Raw genomic sequence first — 16,869 nt, forward strand, 5'->3', positions numbered from 1 at the left:
CAAATGGCCCAGACTGGCTCTGCAGGGCAGTGAAAAAGGAACTGTGGTTTCTACTCCACAGCCTGGTCTAGTCCTTCTGTGCTGCAGGGAAATCCCTGTCACCATCTCCATGTCCTGGGGCATGACCACAGCCTCTCCAGGATGTGACGACCTGTTTAGAAAGAGTGACCTTTGCTTCCCTCTGGATCTGGATTGAGGTGTTCCAATGCTCACTGTGTGAACAGGCCTGACTTGCTAAGGAAGCTGGGGCACTGTTATTGTCTTAACTGTCTCTCCTCTAGTCCCACATTCCTTTCTCAAACCAAAAAGATGCTCTGAATGCCACAATGCATTGGGGTTACAGGCATCATTAAGGCATCAGGATTACAGCTTTAAATCATGCACGGAAGAGATTCCCATGACATTTGTTTCTTCCCTCTGTCCCCGCTTGCCACTACCATTAATCAGTTCTCTTTCTCTCACAGACTCAGATGCTTCCTGCAAGAAGGGAATTAAAAAGAAGTGAAGGAGACCTCGGTGAGAAATCATTGGGGTACACATCATCCACCTGTGTGGTAGATCTCCTGACACCCATCGAGTCTGTGTAGCAAGGTAGGAGGTCATTGGCCAGTGATGGCTGGTCAATGAAGCCTTTGGAATCAGCTCTTGTGGGTGTCCATCCCTCCACGGTGGATGTCCATTCCTCCATCCAACCACCCACAACAGGTGTCCATGATGGATGCAGATGACAAGTACACAACAGAAGCACAGAAAGACCTGTGACACCATGTAGTCACACTCATCCCAGCTGCCAGGAGGTGGTGGGCTGATGTGACCACAGCCAAGCAGCCACCTCTGCCCTCACCCCCTCAGCTCCTCCATGCACACAGGCACGATCTGTTGGGGGTGTGAGAGAGTGTCCTTTCAGCCCTTCAGCTTCAAAGTGGAGGGATGTTTTTCTGCAAGGCTGCCAAGGGGATTTTTAAACAGGCTTCTCATTCATACAGAGGTCAAATTAACTTAGGCACCTTTGGTGGTATTTCAGAAACCCCCAGATACCAGAGGGCTTTGAAACGCTGCCTGCAATCACAGAGCTGGGCTCTGTGATTACCTGGATCCACACAGCAGCACTGAAAGCCAACCAGCCCCAGTTTTGGACAAACACTCATTTACCTCTCCTCTGCATACCACCACCCCTAAAGAAAGAAGGGTTGGTGTAATTAGGGTCACCTAATTTGGTGGTTGCTGTATTATCCATGCCCAGAAGCTCCAGGCTGTTCTCTTCTCACAGTCATGGTGAAGAAAGAGCAACACTGTGTAAGAGAGAAGTGGTGGCTGCGGGAGACAAGGAGACACTGTGATGTTAAACCTGTTTTTTTCATCAGAGCCTAACCCCATTCCTCTGTCCTTTGAAACATCCTTGCTCTGAGTGCCAAAGAGATAGCATCAATAAAAACAGCTGTCACTTGAATCTCACGAAGGAAAGGCCAAACCTCCCATGCCCTCTGTACAGTTTACATAGGGGTGAGGGGGGAAGAGACCCAAAACATACTTAACTTGGCAGGTCTGTTCCTGGGAACCCAGAAGAATGTTTGACCTTCTCCAGACAAGTACAGCAGTAGCACTGCACTTCCAGAGAAAGTCTTCACAGTTCTGGGAAATTGAGGGAGGGATTCAGAACAGACACTAAGCTCTCTTGACCAGGAAGCAGGAGGACAGACTGCAAACCAGTTCATTCCAGAGAAGCCTGGATGGGGAGAAAAGAAACAAATAATTTTTTCCACACTAAGACCAACCCTAGCTGTTGGTGTTTCTGGACAGTAACTTTTGTTGACAATGCTCTTCGCTGAGTTTTTGTCAGGAAAAGAAGGAAAAGCAACTTCCCTCTCTAAGAAGCTGAACAGACAGTTCCAAGCACAGAGAAGAGCTGTGTTTCCTCTTGCTGTGTGGAGCCCTTGGAAAACACTCCCTCTGCGGATTTGGTCCCAAAGATCAGGATGCTGAATGAAAGGGGCATTTAGAGTGAGCTCAGACGTGAAACAAATGATGCTAATGATAAGTCCATCCCCCAATGCTGGACAGACATGGGTGTCCACAGCTAAAATAAACAAATGGCCCAGGCAAGCTGACAGGCTTGTTTAGATTCTGCTTGGGATAAATCGCAGTGCCCTTTGATCCCGCGATGTTTTTGGCGCCTGTGTTGCTGTCTAGCAGCAGGGTATATTTTTCTATCCTGAGGAGCAAGTGGATGCAGCTGCCTATAGCTGATTTATAGTAGGAAGTGATTAACGGGAAATCAAAGCTTCTCACACAATAAAAATTGCTTCTCTTTTCACCTCCGCCACCACTGCAATGATCAGAACTCTGGGGACTTTGGCTGGGGAGATCAGCAAAGTGTTTTGTGCTTAGCATAAATCACTTTCTGCCATAATTCACAAAGGATGTTCACAGCACTTGCCTGGATGTCCTGACACATGGGCATTGACAGCATTTGCGTTCAGTCCCATCCCAGGGATTTGAAATTCACTTTCCTGTGCACTCTGCAGCAATGAAGGGTGGGTTCTGGATCTGGATTTCCTCTATTAATCATATTATTGCTTGAGGTTTGGGTCTCCTGCACAACTTGTAGTTCAGAATGGGTGTGAGTGCTGTGAGGGAATTTCCCCTGCCCATATACCTCCACGAGCTATGTCAGGCAAGACAGTCATCTTTTTTCATATATCTGAAGTGTGTAGCAAAGCGAGGACTACATTCAGGAATTCTTATCACTAAAAATGGCTCTGGATTACCAGGCATGTTATTTAGGAGCACCAGCTGCTTACAGTTTCTGATTACTGCTCCCACCAGCCTCAGAAGCCAACAAAGCACTTGTTTATTACTGCAAAAAACTTGAGACCTCGTGGGACAACCGTCAAATATCTCTGTGCTTCTAAGAGAAGATTTGGCTCCAGTTGCATCCACTGCGAGTGCAATCCTGAGGAGGATTTGCCATCAGCATAATCAGAAACATGGTGAAAGGGAAGGATGGGATTAAGAGCTGGCTGCTGGCAAGCATATGTCACGTCAGTTAACTGTGCAGAAATTTCTATGCTCAAGACAGTGATAAAAATCAAATAAAAGAAGTGTGAAAACTCCGCTCTGGAGCACACGCCTGGCTAGTTAAACGTGGAGGTGTGCGTACACAAACACACAAATACATGCTGGTTTTATTTTTTAATGTTCATTAATATAAATAAAGGTCCTAGTCTTCTTGGGTGAGCACCAGGGCCCCCACTCAGAACACCAGAGAAGCCAGATACAGCCTCCTGGCTCCTCCTTGCCTCCCCAAATCAAGCTCCCAGCCTTCAGCCAGTCTGACATCTCCAAAGGCAGCACTTCTCCCTGTTAACCTGTGACCTCACACAGCTCACATCTGCACAACATCCCCTGGGCACAGCAGCAGAGCAACTTCTCTCAAATCTTCTAAGGTTTTCCCTTCTGTTTTGGCCCCCAGGCACAGGCTGCACCCTGAGAGGGTGCCTATTCCTGGGGAGAACATCCATTTTGGTGTGGCATTCCTGAAAACTGTCTTCCAGGTAGAATGCTAAAGCCTTGGTCTAGTTTGGGTCCACAGAAGACATGAAACAAGGGCTTTGGAGGAGCTGGAAGGAGGCAGTGCTGTCTTACCCTGAAGAGAAAGGCAAAGTAGAGAACCAGTGTGTCACACCTGCAAATGGACCCTTACAGGAATGAGACCCCCACAGAGTCCTCAGGGTTTATAACCACATCCCCCACACGGCCTTGACACCACTGAGACGTAGGAATTTCTCCAGGGGGTGAAGCTGCACCACCAATTTCATTGTGCAGGTCAAGCTTCAGCAAAATTCGTGATGGCAGGAGCCAGAGCAAGGTCACAGCAGTTACAACGCAGCAAAAAAGGCCCAGTGACACCCATTGCATGAGCAGACTGGAACATGCATTGTTCATAGAATCACAGAATGGTTTGGGTTAGAAGGGACCTTAAAGAGCATTTGGTTCCCACCCCCTGCCATGGGCAGGGACACCTTCCACTAGACCAGGTTGCTCAGGTCCCCATCCAGCCTGGCCTGGAACACTTCCAGGGATGGGGCATCCACAACTGCTCTGGGCTATAAATGATCCATTGCCATTGCTGCAGACCCCAAAAGGCATCCCCCAGATTTTGGGGGAGAACACCATAATAGAAGCACCGGGAAACAGAGGTGGTTTGTTTGATCTTTCTGCAGAGAAGGAAGGATCTGTCCCTACCTGAAGTCAGCAGAGGCTGTGGGAGCCACCAAGAAGTACAATGAGCTCCATCTTTCCTCTAAGCATTTCATGGTTTGCTGTAATCAAGGCAGCAGGACACTCTCTCTTCTATTTTCTTTTATTTTTTTGCAAACCACTTTCTTTGTGGTGGGTATCTGGTGTGGGGAAACTTTTTTGTAACCATTGCAATAAGTTACTTTTATTAGTAGCAGTAGGAAAGATTCAAAACAACTCAGTGAAGCAGGATTATTTCTCCAGCACAATAATAACAGGGATTTGAGAAATCTTGCCCCTGTTCTTTGTCTTTCATGAACATGAGGCCAAAGGTCTTTCAGCCTAGGATAATTCCAGAAGAGAAAATTGCAGCAGAAATCTTTTTTTATGTCTTGCAAGAATTACCTATGAAAAGGTCTTTCCTATGGAAAGACTGCTTGATTTTTCTTCCCTGATCTGCCCCCCTCCCATGGACAATATTGTTTTTCAAAACATACATGTTTATTTGATTTTCCTTTATTTTAACTGGAGATTTGATTTCTTTCCTGATTGGGTGGGATGCATTTAATTAAAAACAAAAAAAAGGAAAGAAAGAAAACACAACCTCACCAACCTCATTTATCCTTAGGATTTTGTAAACAATGCTGTAGTGGTAGGTAGATACAGGCATCCTGTTTTTTCCCTCTCCATGTCTGCTGAGGCCAAAAAAGCAGGAGGATAATCATGTCTTTAGGGTAGGAAAAATATATGGATTTTTTTTATAGACCAACACATATTTCTCCTCTGAAATATATGGCAATGTTGCCAGCATGAGGCAAGGATGGGGACAGGAAATGAACAATCAGCTGCTCTTCCAGGAGTCTTCTGTGTTTCTTCTGATCAGCAATACTGGACCCCTTTAGCCTCTTCGGCATAGTTCCAAAATTAAAGAGAAGAGAACAACTGCAAATCATAGCCCTGAGACTCCATCCAGTTCTCACAGAGACAGTCAAGTGTGTGCATTTACTGAGCTATAACTCAAGTGCTCTAGTTGTATTTTATAGGTCTTTTCCATGCCTGTCCTGAAGCAAACACTGCTTGTCAGCTTAGTCTAGGAAGAACTCTCTAAAACCTTCTGAAAATAGGTGGGATGTCATCTGAAATTAAGTGAACTAAGTTTAGCTGTTTATGGGTGAGTTAGGTGTCTGAAAATATTGTTACATCTTAAATATTAAAATAAGTGGATTTTTTTTATGGACTGACACATATTAAACTATAAATGTACATTGCCAAGTGGGGCAAGGATGAGGACAGCAAATCAGCAATCAGTATCTCCAAATGGTGGAAGAGCATTGAGATAGACACCAAGAATTGTGTCCCTGTCCACAGCAGGAGAGTTGGAACTGGATGGTCTTTAAGGTGCCTTCCAACCCAAAGCATTCTATAATTCTATGATTCTTTAATTAAAACCAATTGAAGACAGGACACCTAAGAATAACTGGAGACAGTTGAGCCAAAAAGATTTTGTCTACTCCTTTGAGAGGTTTTAATTCACATTGAATAACAAAACCTCCAACATTTGGAAGATTATGAGACCTTGTATTCCAGCCATAAATTCTTCTGCTGTACCTAAGAGACGCGACTCTTGAAGAGGTTAAGTTCTTGGTAAGTAAAGTTCTTAGCAAGCAATCTTTTCCCACTGAGTTGGCCTCTTCAAGTTTCTATTTGGGCTGCTAATGAGGTTCCCACAGTCTCCAGGAAGCTGGTCTGAGTTCTAATTAAACAAGACTTGAGGAACTCTTCTGCCAAAGTAAGCGCTGGGTCTGCCCACCCCACTGACGGAGGAGTCGCTCAGGCTGGATACATGGAGGCTGGAAATGTAAATCACATATTGACACAGGGAGTTAAACTCTCCAGTGAGGGTGCTTCCTACAGCTGCAGAATTTTATTAAACCTTTGCCATCATCCAAAAACAACACTCATAGCTTGAACAGTCCCCAAGGCCAGAGAGTCTTCCAGGATTCTTCTGGCCATGTTCAGATCAGGAGATCTGGGTTCCTCTGGCTGCTTGAACATGGTCCCAGGCGTTAAGAAACAGGACCCTGGACAATATGGCTCTGGGATTCCATCCAGTCCTTTACATAAAATACACATGAAAATACATTTACTGGTATTAGAACATTCTCATGGAGCTGCAGTATTCCAGAAATAACCATGGCGTAGACATGAGGACTACAAATGCCAGCTTAGCCTCAGGAGCAGCATGTCTTAATGGACTTCCAAATTCTTAGGAATATTCGTTATATGTATTTACTTATTATCTAAACTATTTTAATTGGTGAGTTCCAAAATGCTTTCAATTACTCCAGAATGCCAAGCTATCCTTTCAATGGAAATCACAGCTGTGTCCTCCCCATGAGTGTCACTGTAAGAAAAAGGGCTGATTGGAAAACACTAAACCAGCTTCTTTTCCACTCCCATAAGAAACAGTTTTTCATAGTGTTTTATGCCAGGTCCTGTGATGAGGGCCAGCAGAGAGAGAGAGTGGTGTAACTCTCCAAGGAGACATGTAGGAGAGACAAGATTAGCGTCTGTTCATCCCAGGCCAATACAAACCATCCAGATTGTGAGCACTCAGGCATGTGACAGCATCTGCAGGCTCTGACCAGACAATGAAGGTTTTCCAGCCAGTGCTGTGACAAAGTCCCATAGTCCCCAACCTCTCCATCCAGCCTGAGGAGAAGCAATCCTCACACGGCCTGTGTGACATAAATAAAACAGCCTGTGCATCTGTTTGAAAGGGAGAGGTTTTTACTCTGGCCAGCCAAGACCAGTGATGGTGAAAAATGTGTCCAGTTTCCTAATTATACCCTTTCATGGAGGCAACCACTTGGCCATGCCCATGTTATCTTCCAGGAAGTTCATTCACCTCAGCTAGAACTGACACAGGGAAACAAAGGAGAATGTTCATGTTACTTCTTCTTTCCTCTATACTAAACTCGGGAAGTCTTTGCCAGGACCAGGCCTCCAGTGAAGGCAAGTCCACGGAGGTGGTGACCTCCACACGTTGATGGTTCCAGATCCCATGTTGCACAGACCTGATCAGAGGGCAGAGCACACTGGAACATCCCTCTGGCTTGCAAACCTAGGCACCAGGACATAGCAGGAAGAACTGTCTGGTGCACACACTAAGGTCTCTTTCCCACATGGATAGAAACTCTTATAAGCCCCTAAGATCAAAGACTCACTTCCAGGAATGAAGAAAGAGGCCGAGACTCATGGTCAGTGCTGACTTCACCTTCAAACTGAGTCTTCATGGATGTAAACTGTGCATGCAATAACACGGAACAATATTTCCCGAAGAAGGGGATCCCAGATGTCCTATGCTGGTGCAGGACTGTGTGAGCTGATTGCAGGGCAGGTCCTACAGGATCAAACCATTAAGGGCCATATATTCTGCAATAAAACTGTGGAAATGTTCCTTTTGCCAGCAAAATGTTTAAAGGCTTTTTGTTGATAAAGCAGTGTTATTGTGGGAGCCGAGCGCCTTAGAGGAAATATTAACAGTACGTGTGGTCAGATAAGCAGGAAGGCATGAGGGAGGAGCTCCTGCACTGAACAGCTCACTGCTGGCTCCAGCTGCACATCAAAGAACCTACACAGAGAGGGACCAGGGAGAGAAATCTAAGCAATCGGTGGCAAATGTTAGAAGACTTGGCTCTGGAAAAGTCCTGCTCGATAACTGAGGAGCCAAGAGTCACAGTGCTGAGCATGGAGAAAGGCAGGCTGTTCAGCCCAGTTGCTCCACAGCCTTCATAGTCCCAGTCCAGGGCTCGCTGGTATCACTGGATGGACTCCCATCGACTTGGCCAGGGCTTCAATTGGGCCCTTTGGGAACCAAGACAAAAGAGGAAGTGTCCGACTTTAATTGATGACTCATCCATCACCGCTGCCCAAACTCCTCCTGACAAGTAGAGGGAAAAACCCACAAATTAAGTGACCATCGCCTGCCTTCTCTTTTCTTGCTGATTGTAAAGGAGAACTTTTGACCTTTCTGCCTCATACATCACAGCTTGGCAGGAGCTGGTCGCTCACCCCGGCTGAACTGTGCCATGCATGTAGCCCCACACAAGAGGTGCCTTTCACGTGCTAAATGATCCTTTCCCTGCTCCTCCTTTGCTCCACTACAACAATGTAGAGGGGGACAATGGCACAGCTCCATGGCAGGAGGAGGAGGCTCTCATTAGGAGCCTCTCGTTAGGGATGAAAGACCGGCTGGGTCATCCCGCTGTCTTTTTCACTTCGTACTGATTTCCAGAAGAGTCTGGGGGGAAGCATAACTCTTATCCTGAAGGGCTTTTACCCTCCAAGCAAGCTCACCAGCAGCAAACTCACTTGCACAGAGCATGGTCAGGGTGTTGTCAGTGGGGCTTGGGGACAATAAAAGGCTGCTTGGGACTGGGCATTGCATAGAGAGCCAGCAGCATCCTGCGGACAGGATGGGACTATGGAGAGCTCTCCAAGGACTTGAGGCAGGCCTTGAAACCCCTAAGCTTGCCTTGCATTAACAGGGTCAATTGCACACCAGGCAGAGTGGCTGGGATAAGCCTCCTGCAAAGCCCTGCAGAGGCACAAAGGATGATAATGCCTGTGTAATGTTGTCTGGGCTGCGGAGCCACTGAGTGCCTTTGAGATGTGTACATGGAAGCACAGCTCCCTGGGAAAAAAAATGAGCTCTTCCTCCAGAAGTGTCCGTGTCTCGGAGAGCACTCTTCTGCCATTAACTGAAGAAGGCAGCGTGGTGGCTTCAAAAGCCCCTGAAACAGATATGATGACACAGGGAGCTGGGAATTACCAGGGAAACAGAAAACATGCAGCCAGCTGACTGCAAAACAGGGAGTTTGCTGTAAAATCTTTCCTACAGCTCTACACCACAGTATTGGCCAAATGTAGCACTTCTTGCACCAGCCACATGCTCTATTGCCCCACCAGGAGCAGTTAAACTGTTGAGCTCTGTACCAATGAATTTGGGAACCAAAGCCTGAAAATCCAAAGAAGGCAAAATAAATGGAAACTAAAATGCATAGGTCATTGTTTCTAAAATGCTGAGCTCTTATAGAAATTTTATGAGCTAGATGGGGCTCCATTCATGACCTTTTACACCCAGAGCACAATCAGACCAGGATTCATGACCTTCCCTACAGCTGCAGACAGTTGTTTCTGTGCTGTATATAATCATAGAGTTCTTTAGGTTGGAAAAGCCCACTAAAATCACCGGGTGCAACCATTAACCCAGCACTGCCAAGCCCACCACTAAAACATGCCCCCAGGTGCCACATCTACATATCTTTTAAATACTTCCACGGATGGACTGTCCATCACTTCCATGAACAGCCTATTCCAGTGCTTGGCAACTCTTTTGGTGAAGAAATTTTTCCTAATATCCAGTCTAAACCTTCATGCCCTGTGCTTTCCCAAAAACAAGCCCTTCAAGCAGCAGTATGGGCTAAAGGCAGCAGGGAAAGGAAAAGCATCACTGAGCATGGTGAGGAAATTCAAGATTGCTGGATTTTCTCTACCACTGCACCTGGACAAAAAGGCAATGTAGGATCCAAGGCAATGTAGGATCCAAAATAGGCTCCAAGTAGGAGCCTATCCAATGTTCCCAGTCAGAGTGGTTGGGATGGGAGATGAAGTGTCACAGTGGGAAAGGGAGGGAGCTGCTGGGAGGGGGAGCCCAAGGGCGTCCCAACCCCTCTTAGGTGCTCTCACAATCACCTTGGTCTGGAAAACCAAGCTCTGCTGGTTCTTCATTTTCTAATCAATGAAGTTTGGCATCTGTCTACAGTCTGCCAATCACTGGGTCAGCCCCTATCCTACAGCATGGCACAGGGACTGCTTCCAGTGCCACCAGGGCTCTACATGTTCCTGCAAGAGGTCTGAACTCCTCCTGTGTGAATCATGTGGGCTAAATTAGTGTAGAATACAGTTTCCAGTGAGATGAAGACAAATCCAAATGCATCTCTGAGGCTGATTCTTTCAGTACATCTGTCCTCTTACCCTTCCTCATCAGGCAATAGTTTGAAACCAAACAGGTCTCCAGCCAAAAATTGTCCTGCTCTATGGGCACCTGCTAATCACCATGGCCAAATCCTGCCACCTTCCCATCCAGACCTGCAGGGTTAACCCAGATCTCTCTGTTTCTGGAGCCAGCTCAGCCCACCAGCACCCATCTGGGTGGAAGTGCTGGCAATACAGCTGTTCACTGCAGGATAAATATCAGTCCTTAAACTGGGAATGACTCACACAGCAAAACCTGGTGTCTGTGCAGTGCTTTTTGCAAGCACATCTGCTGGAGCTAATGTAGAAGGAAGACAATAACAAAGCAAAGAAATCCCAAATTCAGTTGCTGTCAGAGATCAATCATGTTTTGGTCTCAGTCATACATGAAACTTGTAAGACACTTATACAAGGCATCTCAGCTGGGCAATGTCAAATTCTTATTTAATGGCTGTAGGGAACAGTATCAGCAATGATGAAAAAAGTAGAAAGAAAACAAATTGCCTGTAAGTAGGTTTTGGTTAAGTGGGAGAAACAGAATCAGGGGTCACATCTCCTTCACTGGGAAAAAAGACCAGAACCTGCTGATAAACTTTCTTGTTTCTGACGTGTTCAAAACCCACAGGGAGATCCAGCTCCTTGTTTAACAGCTCAGGTGACGGAGGGTTTGAAGGTGTGACCCTGTTGGGATCACACCTTCCAGGCTGAGGATGAAAGAGCCGAGATTGCAGCTGGACAGCAAGGCTTGTATAAACATTCAGTGCCCTCTTCAGAGAGGCCAATTCATCCTTCTATTTGATAAATGTGAAGAGGGAGAACCTGGGACGTTACTCATCAGATTAAACCTCCTTTTTCATATCCAAGGCTGCTGGGCTGAACTCTTATCAATCACCCTGCAGCAGTGGTGTAAGCAGGCTACACAGATCCAGTAAGGGCAAATCCCTGGTCTGCAGCAGATCTGTGTCCTGAGAACTGATACAGTCCTGAACGAAACAAAGGAAAAGCAGAAAAAGGGTTTGGTGAAAAATGAAGGAATCTGAAAAATCTGAGGGCTTTGGGGGAGCAGGAAAGAAATGTTTGTTGCTCTATGCAGAAAATCATAGTTATGGAATGGTTTGGATTGGAAGGGACCTTAAAGACATCTTGTTCTAACTCCCTTGCCATAGGCAGGGACATCTTCCACTAGACCAGGTTGCTCCAAGCCCCATCTGACCTGGTCCCATCCCTTCCAGGGGATGGGGGCCCATCCCTTCCAGCTTCTCTGGGCAACCTGTACCAGGGCCTCCCCAACCTCACAGTCAATAATTTCTTCGTACTAGACAGCACTGAGCAAGGAAATGGCTGATGCCATCCTCTAAGCTTCATGAAAACAACTCTTTCTATCAACTTCTAGCAAGAGACCTGGGGATGTGGAAGGAAATCACAGTGGTGACATCTGGGCTGATGTGCAGGGGCAGCAGAGCTATTTCTACTGCAGGGAGTTTGGCCCTCAGTTCTTATAAGGGGGAGAGAATCATTGTTTTTATGTGCTCAGAAAGATGCATAAAAATTTTTGCAATCCTAAAGAATAGTCCAAAGAGCTCTGTCCATGTCTCTGGACTTGTTATTTCTGCAAAGAAAAAAAAAAAAAAAAGAAAAAGAATTAAAAAAAGACCCTGCATTACTGCACTCAGCTCCCTCTTTTGGTGCAGTGCCAGGGGTTAGGTTTTACCAGCAGCTCCTCACCATGATCAAGAGAAACAGCTCCCGGCATTGATTTTTGAAAGCCTGGCAGGTATTTGATACCTTGTCCAACGCTTTCCCCCTTTAGCCCCCCTCTCCTTAAAAGAGAAACATCTGTTCCCTCGGGACTTTCACTCCATGTCATATGGCCACCGCTAAGTGCCTGTCCCCAGGCACAGCCAGGGTCCTGTCGCTGATAAAAAGGAGAAGGGGGCTGGGAGCCCAGCTGGGGGCAGAGAGCCCTACTGACCACAGGGGATGGAGGGAGATGAAAGCCTTGTGTATTTTCCCAGGTGATTCCAATAGCATCTCAAAGCCCCGGCTTTCTCACTCTGGTTTTAGCCCCAAAACAAACAAACTGGTGCCAATTTGAATACGCCGAGGGCTGACTGATTTGAGCCTCTCGTTGTGTTTTCACAGTCAGCAGCTGACTGGAATTCAAAGGGGAAGGAAAAAGAAAATAATAATAACAGATTGATAAGATTCCCCAACTCTTTCTGGTTAAAATCCCAGCCAGGCTTTGCAAAAAATGGGCCCAGAGAAGCCAGGGTTGTTCCAGCACAAGAATATCAAAGCTAAAAATGAGGGGACCTCTCCCAGCAGGCATCAGTGAGATAGCAGCTTGCTTTCTCTTAACTCCTGCTGCACCAGATAAGGGCACATTTTGGGAACATTGAGACCCCTGAGGCTGAAGCATCATCCATCAACCCACCACAGCCAACAGCACTGCTTCCAGGGCTCTATCAAAAGCCTAAAGTGTTTTAAGTCAGCAAGATCTTCCCACCAGAGCACACTGGTCCCTGCAGATCCGTGTTGGTAATTCTTCTGATCGCTCAGCACGTGCTGGGTGTTTTCAGGCTTGCAGATACTGCTGGAAAAAAGGGCCATGGGAACACCTTTTCTGCCATTCCCAGCTGTAGGTGGAGACCATGTTGGTGTGTGATTGATCCAGGAATCATAGAATCATGGAGTTGGTTGGGAAAGATCCCTAAGATCATCAAGTCCAACCACCACCATAGCATCACCGTGTTCACCAGTAAACCATGTCCCCAGGTGCCACATCCACACATTTTCTGAATGCTTACAAGCACAGTGATTCCACCACTTCCCTGGATAGCCTGATCACCCTTTCAGTGAATAAAGGAGTTGCTCCCCACACAGCCCCAGTCTTTTCCTACCATGTAAAGTGAAATCCAGCAGCCTCCCTAACCTGCTACACAGCTTGAAGGTTCATGTTACTGTTTCAGACCTAAGGCTCACACTCTCAGAAACTTCTCTCCTGCTCCTCTACCATGCAGTTATGTGATCTGAGCAAAATAAAGGCTTCTCTGGCAAATCTTTCTTCCATCACAACCTTCGGGAGAAGGAGCCAAGAGGGATTAAGCAGGAGAGAAGGGGCCACATGCTGCCTGTCGGGTCTGCACACTGGACGGGGTCGCTGGGTTTTGGGAGGCAGCAGTGCCCTGACACCTACGGGGTGCCTCCCTGATAGGAGAAGAGATAAACAAGGCCACCAGAGGCAGACATATAGACAGCAAAAGGACAAGGAGCTGCAGAGCAAAGAGACAAGCTGTCAGGCAGTTAACAAGGAGGTGAAGACTTGATGAACAAGAAGCAAAAGCCTGAGCCTGCGTGCTGATCTGAAATGCCTGGCAGGCAGGAGGCGAAGGGTGTTGGAGTAGGGACAGGCTGGCAAGACGAGGATATAATTAACAGGGTATCAGTTCCCTAATAAGAGCGTGCTGGGATAGCAGCACGCTGGCTCCTTGCTGACCTGCATAAGCTTGGTGGGCTCTTTGAAGCCGGCTGCCTGCCGGGTTTGGGACACACACACAGGCACCCGCCGCGCATCCCACCCCGGCGGGGGCACACCGTGATGGGCGCGGAGCTGGGGGGATTACCGAGCGCTGTGATTAGTCCCTGGAAATCCCTGCCTGCGTTTTGGCTGACGGCAGCCGCTCTGACACAGTGTAAAGGAGTGACCCCGCTGGGCAACTGAGCTCTTACCATCTCCTGCCCTGGCTGCAAAGGGAATCAGCCTCGGCAGCGCGCCAGAGGCTGGGAATTTCTGCTTGTGTCCTTGCTAGTCGCTGTCTTCCCTCATCAGACCTAGTCTTGGCAGGGAGAGGGATTCAGTGCATATTTTACAGCTTTGAATCCTGGAGTTACAGGAATAGGTAAGAGAAGCACGTTGTTGGAAAGAAGATCAAAAATCCTGAACCAAATCTATCTCAGAAGTCCAAACACAAAGGGGAGTAGAAGGGTTCCATGTTAACCAAAAGTCTTGTGTGACTCTTAAGCTCACCTTCACTTTTCTGGGATGCTGCAGGGCTGCAATCCCGCCTCGGGACTGATACTGCATGTGTCCACACGGTCGTGCAGCCTCTAGTTATTCCGACCGTGGCTGCATCCAGCTCCACTGATTAAAAATCCGCATCTTGGAGGCATGAACTCTTCACAGGGATGGCTGAGGGTCACCCAGCTCTGCTATACTTAAGAAAGAAAGGCATTGAAACTGCCTCGCATGAGGTGACCCGGTTGCTTCAGCTGAGTCCCCCATCACCTGCCCGCTGCAGGGTGCCTGGCCACGCAGCCCTGCTCAGGGAATGGATGTGGTTTAGAAGGAAAGCCTCATTTAGTAGGAAAAAAAAGAAAAAAGAGAGGTTTTATCACCTGCATGATCTCCGCAATCCACTAGCAAAAAAAGGCCGAAGTGAGCGGCTGGAAAGACGAAAGACGGTCTTTAAGAGAGTGTTAAGATATTTGTGAAACCACAGCCTGAGGGGGACGTGTCCCTTCATTGCAATTCATTGCCCATCAGGAACAGGGATATTTCTCCCGCTCAGCACCAGTCAAGGGTGGAGATTTCTGACATGTCCTTACAAGGCAGCCTGTCCCCAGCCTGTCCCCCCATCAATCTGTGCAGAGGCAGTGGGGGACCAGGGGCACATGCCACCCACAGCAGAGCAGCCTGTTTTGGATCACGCCCTATTAAAAGATCAGCACTACAACTCAGAAAACAATTAAAAAATGACAATGACGGATGAGTTCATTCTACTGGGTCTGGAAACGCTGCTTGCCCTTCGCAGGGCCAACCTCTGCCCTGGGGACCAGGCCTCCAGTTTGCAATTCGATTCCAAGGGGGAGCCCCCCTCCTGCCAGTGGGATCCTGTTGTGTTCCCTTGTACGCTTTATAAACCCTGCTTGGGGTTGCTAGCCTGTGTTTGGGAAACAGGCCTGGACTTTCAGCGCAGGGCAGACATACTTGCTTTAAGGGAACACAAATATGTCTGCAAATGTAGCCATCTAGGAAAGGATCCACTTTTGTTTCCTGAAAATTAGTATCCTCCAGCATCCAGTCTAATAGCAAGAGTTATTTTGCATTTTGAGTCAGCCCAGATCTAATCATTCACAACAAAATAATTCATCTCCCTTGCTCTGCCCAGTAAATACTCCCAATATGTCATTTTGGTGTCAAACTTCCCAGAGTCATTACCCTCCCCAGCATCAGACTCCACGGCGGCGACGTGCAGGGCAGCCTGAGCCAGAGACTCCTGCCACAGTCAGAAAAGGAGCATGTTTTACATTAGTCATATTAAGGGGAACAGTGTATTGCAAGGAATATTAAATTAAAGGAAAGCAGCAAGGAGAAGGATTCGACCCTGGTTATACACAGAGGAACACGGGACCAGCCCTAGATTTAAAGGATGTGGAAGCACACTGTAATTTCCTCAGTCTGCTTATGCTCTCTAAAGTTACAGACACAGTTATGGCTCTTTCATAACTTCAGGGGCAGATGGCAAATTCACTCTCTGTTATCTCCTCTGCATTTCGGGACAGTCGTGTTATGCCATAAAGTCCTTTACCCCATGACTCTGAAAAGGGAAAACTTCTGTGGTCCCACATTAGAGCCCAAATAAGCAGCACATCCTTGCTGAAGTAGTGTATGTTTGTGTGTGTGTGTGCATTGGTGTGTGTAGGTGTTACCTGACACATCTGCCAGCACAGCAGCCCAGGGCTGTGAGGTTTCTTGCCTATGGCACAGCACCAGTGCTGCAAACCTTGTGCTCAGACCCCAATAAATCAGCAAACCTGTCCTGCCTCCTCACCTGGGCAGACTCCAGCTGCATCACAGCCACTCACCTCCCCCGGGTATTCCCCCTCAATCCTTAAAGACCTTTCACAGGGAGGCACACATATTTTTTCCTCTCCTCCAGGCCTTTCCCACCTCCTGTCAGCCTGGAGTAGTTGGGAAAAATATGAGATTCCTCAGTCAGGATTTACTAATACCCACACAGAATGAAAAACCATGTGCACTTCTGCATCAGTGCCTTGCCACCTGGGATGGCTCAGCCACAGGCAACGCTCAGGGCTCGTGCAGCCTCTCCTGGTTTGTGAGGCCAGACTTCTCACAAAGCAAGCCAAACAGCTGGAAGTCCTTGAAACACCAGGTATAATGGGGAGAGAAAGATTTTCAGGGTGATGCAAAACTGAGCCTGTGGAATGAGTGGGGACACTCTTTGTATGAGAGGCACTGCTTACCATGTCAGGCGTGTGGGTTTACAGGTAAGAACTTCCATGCTCTGTCTCCAGGATCCGTGGTGCATAAGAACAGCTGGGAATAAAGTGGGCAGCACTTGGATCCTCCAAGGGCTTAGTTAGGGTGGGTGCTGCTGGCTCAGCAGCCTTGGGGGATACTGTTCTATGTCCAAGCACTCGTAGTGATCACACACTCTTAGTGTCCCCTGCCTGAAAAGTGAAATGAATTCACAATAGCAGCTTAAATATACGTTTTATTTGTGCAGAGGACAGGTGAAAGATGCATTTACCATCTCTCAGGTGAAGGGTGGTGGCTGGGGAAGGCACAGC

This window comes from Pseudopipra pipra, chromosome 6 (genome assembly GCF_036250125.1).
Source record: "Pseudopipra pipra isolate bDixPip1 chromosome 6, bDixPip1.hap1, whole genome shotgun sequence".
In the NCBI taxonomy this organism is placed as follows: Eukaryota; Metazoa; Chordata; class Aves; order Passeriformes; family Pipridae; genus Pseudopipra; species Pseudopipra pipra.